Source organism: Triticum urartu, chromosome 1A, assembly GCF_056163025.1.
Source record: "Triticum urartu cultivar PI428250 chromosome 1A, HENAU_Tu73, whole genome shotgun sequence".
Taxonomy (NCBI): domain Eukaryota; kingdom Viridiplantae; phylum Streptophyta; class Magnoliopsida; order Poales; family Poaceae; genus Triticum; species Triticum urartu.
The window spans coordinates 37,193,443-37,199,442 of record NC_141873.1 but is presented as its reverse complement, the minus strand read 5'-3'; positions in this window follow the sequence as shown (position 1 = coordinate 37,199,442).

The following is a 6,000-nucleotide window of genomic DNA, read 5'->3' as shown; positions in this document are numbered from 1 at the left end:
ACACGTTTTATGCTTTAATTACCCACCATGCCATTACGTTAATTAATTACCCACCATGCCATTGGGTTAAGTTAACAATCTGATGGTCTACACCCCGTCACGAACACGTGGCTGCCCTCTGCCCTCTCGCGACCCACGCCGTCGGGGCAGTTTTGGCCACCGCCCCCACACCTCGCCCCACCTCTTCCCTACAGCCTCCCCGCCGTCGGACCGCCGCGCTGTCCACTCGCCGCCCGGACCGCCGCACCGTCCATGCGCCATGCGCCGCCCGGGCCGCCGCTCCGTCCACGCTCCAGGCACAAGGGTCGCCGTGTCCACGCGCCTCCAGGACACAGCCCACGCCGGACCTCCACGCTGCAGGTGTGTGCTTTGCCCTCAGATTCTTCCTACTTGCAGTCACAACTTTTGGTTTAATTGTACGCATGTTCAATACCTTCTAATTTCTGCTGCCGTTTTTGCTGCTGTCAGTTCTAGGCTTGCTGTCAGTTCTAGGCTTGCTTCCTAGAGTGCCACAATTAAAACATTTGCAAATATATGTATTGCTGGACTGCATAATGGGATACATGTACAGAATATGATTCCAATCCTGGACTTTATCAATGTTGCTTGATCTGAATTCTCATTCCCACAGGAGCATACCAACACAACGGGAAGGTAATCAATAATACTTCAAACACATAAGTTTCTTGGACTTAAGAATGCAAGTGAAGTTTCCTAACTTGGCATCATTGCAGAGGAAGTACCAAACAGACATACAACTGTGGTGACGAATTACCGCAAAATAAGTGCATGTTTATTAAAATTATCTTCTAGACGTTGAGTTGAGAGATGCAATAGTGATGAACATGTTTATAGGCTTGTTGGTAGTAGAATCTGCATAGAATTGTAGCAGTTTTCTCTTGAAGAAAGTCTTAGCTATTATGTCTGGCACATAATCTTGTTTATGTGCTTCAGAATGGCTTGTGCAAGATGTCAAGATAATTGTGAAGATGAAAAACATTTACCCGAGGCTGAGAGGTTTATAGTTTTGGGATTCACCGGGTGGCTTCCATGAAACATCATCTTTTGTTGAGGTATCCAGTGTTTCATATATGTATTTGCTGCTGCAGTTTCTTAAGAGATATATACTGACCATTTTCATCAGGAAAAAGAGGCATGCTTGCCTTGTAAAGAAGGACAGTGACATCTGCATGTTGTTTTTTGGAGACTTCTTATGGCATTTGGTAACCCTTAAATGATGAGAAACACATGTTGTAGCTGTTGTTCATTGACTTTTTCTACTTTTCAAATCTGTTGAAGCTGAATAATGTATCTTATTCAAATTTCTTTGCTATAGTAGATCTAAAAGGAACAATTTGAGACCTTCATTTCTGTAAGAGTTGATATATTACTGGAACTCATTTGGGAAAAAATACTCATAGTCATATATTTTTCGTATCGTTTATCATGAAGAAGAGCACGGAGCGGCGGCGGTAGCCACAACTTCTCTCCTCGCATCAGCTTTCAATAGCGAAGGGAAGATGGCCTATCAAGCAAGGCCAATCCAGATCCAAGCCTATGCGGCAATTCCCACCCTGCTTTCCTTCACCCTCACCCTGGGCGACATGCTCCTCTGCCTCGCCACCCTGCACAACCTCTCTTGCCTCCCCGACCACATCATTGTCAACCTCTTCCGAGCACATGCCTCAGATCACATATTATCCCACCACCACTGATCAGTATGTGATGCGTGGTGTGGCTTATTAACCTTTTGGGCTGATTAATTTCTTCAAGGCCCTGGTTAGAGTCTGTGTTGGATTTAGGCAGTGTCTTCTCTGGTTAGCCGCAATGTTGTCTGTGTCTGGTTCGAGCCTTTGCTGGATTAGGTAGTAGGTTATCGAATGTAGCCACACAAACTGTGTGTAGCAATATTTGTTGTTCTATACACCTACTATTAGTAAGAGATGTTGTTGATTGTTTCAGGTGAATAAAAATCTTGTGGACCGGGCTTCTCGAGGAGAAAGGGTACACTCCACGGTTCTAATGTCTTGTGTCCATTAATTTTCTATTTATTTTTTTGCGTTACTTTAATTAATATTCATATTTTGTTCGACTCCACTCGAGCTTGCATCAAGCTCATATAGTTGACCAAGACTCCAGGAGTGGGCTGTAGAAAATGGTTCACAGAGCAGCAGCTTGCACACGACAAATTCAAATATGAGATGGGATGCCCCCGTTTAGTTTTCTGAACGTGCTTTATTATTAGCCAGGTTCTGTTTCAAAAAAAGAAATGTTAGTCAGATTGGCTTTGCAATTGCTACTGCAATAGACATTTTCCTGACACCTACTTAATTAATGACCATGTTGCAGTTTTTTAGATGAGCTTAACCTTGGAAAAATGTAGTGCAAGACAATTGTTTTTTTATTGTTCACTATCCATCACGAATCTGGGTGTGAAATTTATGCCTCTTTCGTGTCTCCATTAGTAGCTTTCTAACTTCTTACTTAGCAAATTTAATGACCGTTTTCTAATCCGAATCACTAATAAGGTTATGTTGTTAATACATAATTCTATTTTTACCAGTTGAGATTATTTTTCTAATATAGCATATATAAAATATTTATTGTTCGGAATCTTAACACAGAACTTATCTGAAAACTTAACACCAATAGTATCAGTCAGTACGGAGTGCATCCCACATAAAATAGGTACCATACACATTTTTCTATGTGAGTCAGGTATCCTATATCAACTATTATAATTTTTTTAATTTTTTTGTTGATGTAGATAAAATTACGGATGCCTATATTTCTCAAAAGTTTCTTGCTGAATTTTAGGTGTATAAATAGCCTTGGTGATCCCAATATGTAGTAAATACTTTACGCCTCTTATTGTGTGGAGTATATTTTTTGTCTTGACGGATGTTTAGTTCTCATTGAAGTTGCATGTCATTACTGAAGGTGTTACTAGAATTAATAGTCTGGGCTTTGAGGGAGTGACAATGCTTGCTTGCGATGATAATGTTAAAAGTACATGGATTTGTAAATTTTAAAATTTACAACAAAAGAATACTTTGATCCAATATGATTTGTGAAACTTTATGAGCAAAGATAAAAATTCTCATCTTGAATTCCGGATTGCTATTCGAGGGCATGGGATTGTTTGGTTGTTGGACTACTATTTGAGGGCATGAGATTGACAAAGACACTATTGATATCGCCTCTGTAATGGTACATCATTCACCATACCTATTGATTTTGTTATATTCATACAATATTAGATTTTTTATTTTATTGACTATTTTACTTTTTTTAAAGATAGCTATCCATTCATGTCGAATGATAAATAATTGCCTATTTGAATATGCAGAATGCTGGAATTTGTTACTATGACTAAATCGTGCGTTGCACGTGCACGCTTACTAGTAATAACAACAAGGACTCAAACCCTACCAAGCAAACTTTTTTCTTTGTTCAAAACAACATCAATAGTTCCATGTGAAACACAGTTCAAAAACATGACACATTTATTATATATCCCAGAACATTAAAATAAATTGATGTGTGTACTGGTATTTTTTTAGAACAAGATTAAGCCCCCAACCAACCAGATGAGGTACCAACAGTTTTAGTAACATATTAACCCACTGGTGTTCTTAATCCTGAAAATCTGGCTGTGTACTGGTCCAGAAAATTACCTAAGAAATAATTGCAAGTGATAGCAGAAACCTGTGCCCATTTAGAAATGGCAAGAAACATTACAAAGAGGTCATGATATATATGAAAAATGATTTGTACACTACAACAGATCACCATATACGAATAAGATTAGTTGAACATAATTCAACACCCATTTTGAGATGCTAAGATTTGAATCATTAACTATGCAATTTAGTGGGAGTTTGGAGTATCACGTCTCTCATGTGCTCCGCAACGAGAACATTGTACATACATATAGAAAGAATCAGATCAATTTACAAATAGAATAAAGAGTGGTCATGGGAGTTCACATGTTCGTTGTTCTGAGAACAAACAAATATGATCAGCAGTCCCTTAGAGCATCTCCAGCCGTTCAGCCCCCCAGGGCGCCTAAAAAGAGCGGCCTGGGGGCGAACCGGCGCTAACTCGGCCCCTGGGGGCGACCTAGCTCCCAGTCACACCCCCAGGCGCCAGCCCCAGGATGCGAAAATTTCGAACTTGGTCGTTCCCACTCATCACAAAAGACGCCACAAATCCGGCGATCACAAGTCACCGTTCGGCGATCGTACAAAAACCAGAGCGCCGCAAGTTCGCGTGCGCAACGAATCACTCGGCGGGGTTGGCTTCAGGCGTCGGCGGAGTCGGCGTGCGCGGGCTCGGCGGTATTGGAGCTGCTTCGGTGCTGGGCGGTGTCGGCGCGACTTCGGTGCTGCTGGGCGGCGTCGTGGAGGCGTCATCACTCGGGCTTGGCGTCGGCGTGGCCGTGGGCGCGGGAGTTGGCGTTGTCGGCAGCTGGTTCAGGATGAGGCCGCGCTCCACCATGTACCACGTCTTGAGCTTCTCGTCGTTGCTCTGGAGTATGTCCGCCCCGCCCATCAAAAAAGCCAGGTCGGTGTTCCTCTTTTTCGCGGCGACGTTGGTCCGAAGCAGGTCGAGCTTCATGGCGTTGTTCGTCATCAACGACGACCACCGCACCGCGGTTTTCTCTTCACGCAGGACGGCCCAGGCCTGTGCGTCGGCAAGGCAATGCTCGATGGACTCATGCACTCACGCGGTAGCCGCGTCGGCATGTTTCCCCTTCTTGGCCCCTTTGTTGCCGTCCGGCCGCCCCTCTGACGCGCCCAGAGTCGGCGCGTCCGGCTTGTATGTCTCCTTGGCCTTGTCGAGGGTGCGCCGGACTTCCGCCCACTTCTCGCACTTATCAATGCGCTTGTAAATGTGGAGGTACTTGAAGTCGATGTCGCGGTTGTCACGCCGATACAGGGCGAACATGCGCAGCAACTACGCGGAGGAACAAACAGTTGGCGGGCGTGGACGACGAAGAGAGGCGGGAGAACAGCGTGGCATACCTGATCCCGCCGGGGTGCAAGAAGGGCAGCGGGCCACAGCGGAAAGGGGGCGTCGGTGAGGACGCGTAGGCGGGCGGCGAGTAGTTGTATGGAGGGTACTGCACGCCGGCGAAGGCGGGCGAGGGTGTGCGCTGGGCCGGGTGGCCATGGGGGAAGGTCACGTTTGGGTTGAAACCACCGTGCGCGTCGCCGTCGGCGAAGCCCGGCGAGGGCGATCCCCATGGCTGCGGAGAACCAACGCCTTGCTGTCCCCAAGGCGCGTACTGGGCGTGGCTGCCGGGTGGATTCACCATCCCCGCCTGGTCCGCCGATGAGGAGGCAGCCGCAGCCGCGCGCGCCGCGTTGTCGCGGGCCTTCTTGGCGATGGCCCTGTTCCGCCGGTCGGCGGTGACAGCCTCGCGTCGCTGAATTTCCGCCCCCCGATGGCTTGGACGGCGGTGCCCTCGGCTTCCTCTGCTTCGGCTGGGCCACGGTGCCGGTCGCGGTTGCCGCCGCACGTGTGGCGACATACTTCTTCGGTGGCATGGCGGTCGACTGGAAGGCGAGCGGGAGGGAGTTTGGCGGGAGGAAGGAAGAGAATGGAGGGAGGAAGGCGAGCGAGCGGGAGGGAAGTGGGGGAAAGCGGCAAGAAACGGCGGGAAGAGGCGCTCGACTTGCCGACAGGGCGGACCCACGCGCCCTTTTCGCTTCTGCCGGCTCCCCAGACGCCCCCCAGGGCACCGGGTTCGGCCTGGGTTCGCCGGCACCAGTTTTGGCCCGAGCCGGCGAAAAATAGGCTTCTGGGGGCGCGACTGGGCCGTTTTTTCGGCGCCGGCGCGGCAAAAACACTTGGGGAGGGCCTGTTGGTGGCGCGGCTGGAGATGCTCTTACTAACAAATCTGAAACCGAGCATAAAATCGAGCTCCAGGAGGTTGTTGGACTGTAGGTGATGACAGTTAAGGCGAAGGGGGAGACGATGATGACTCCCTAAGCC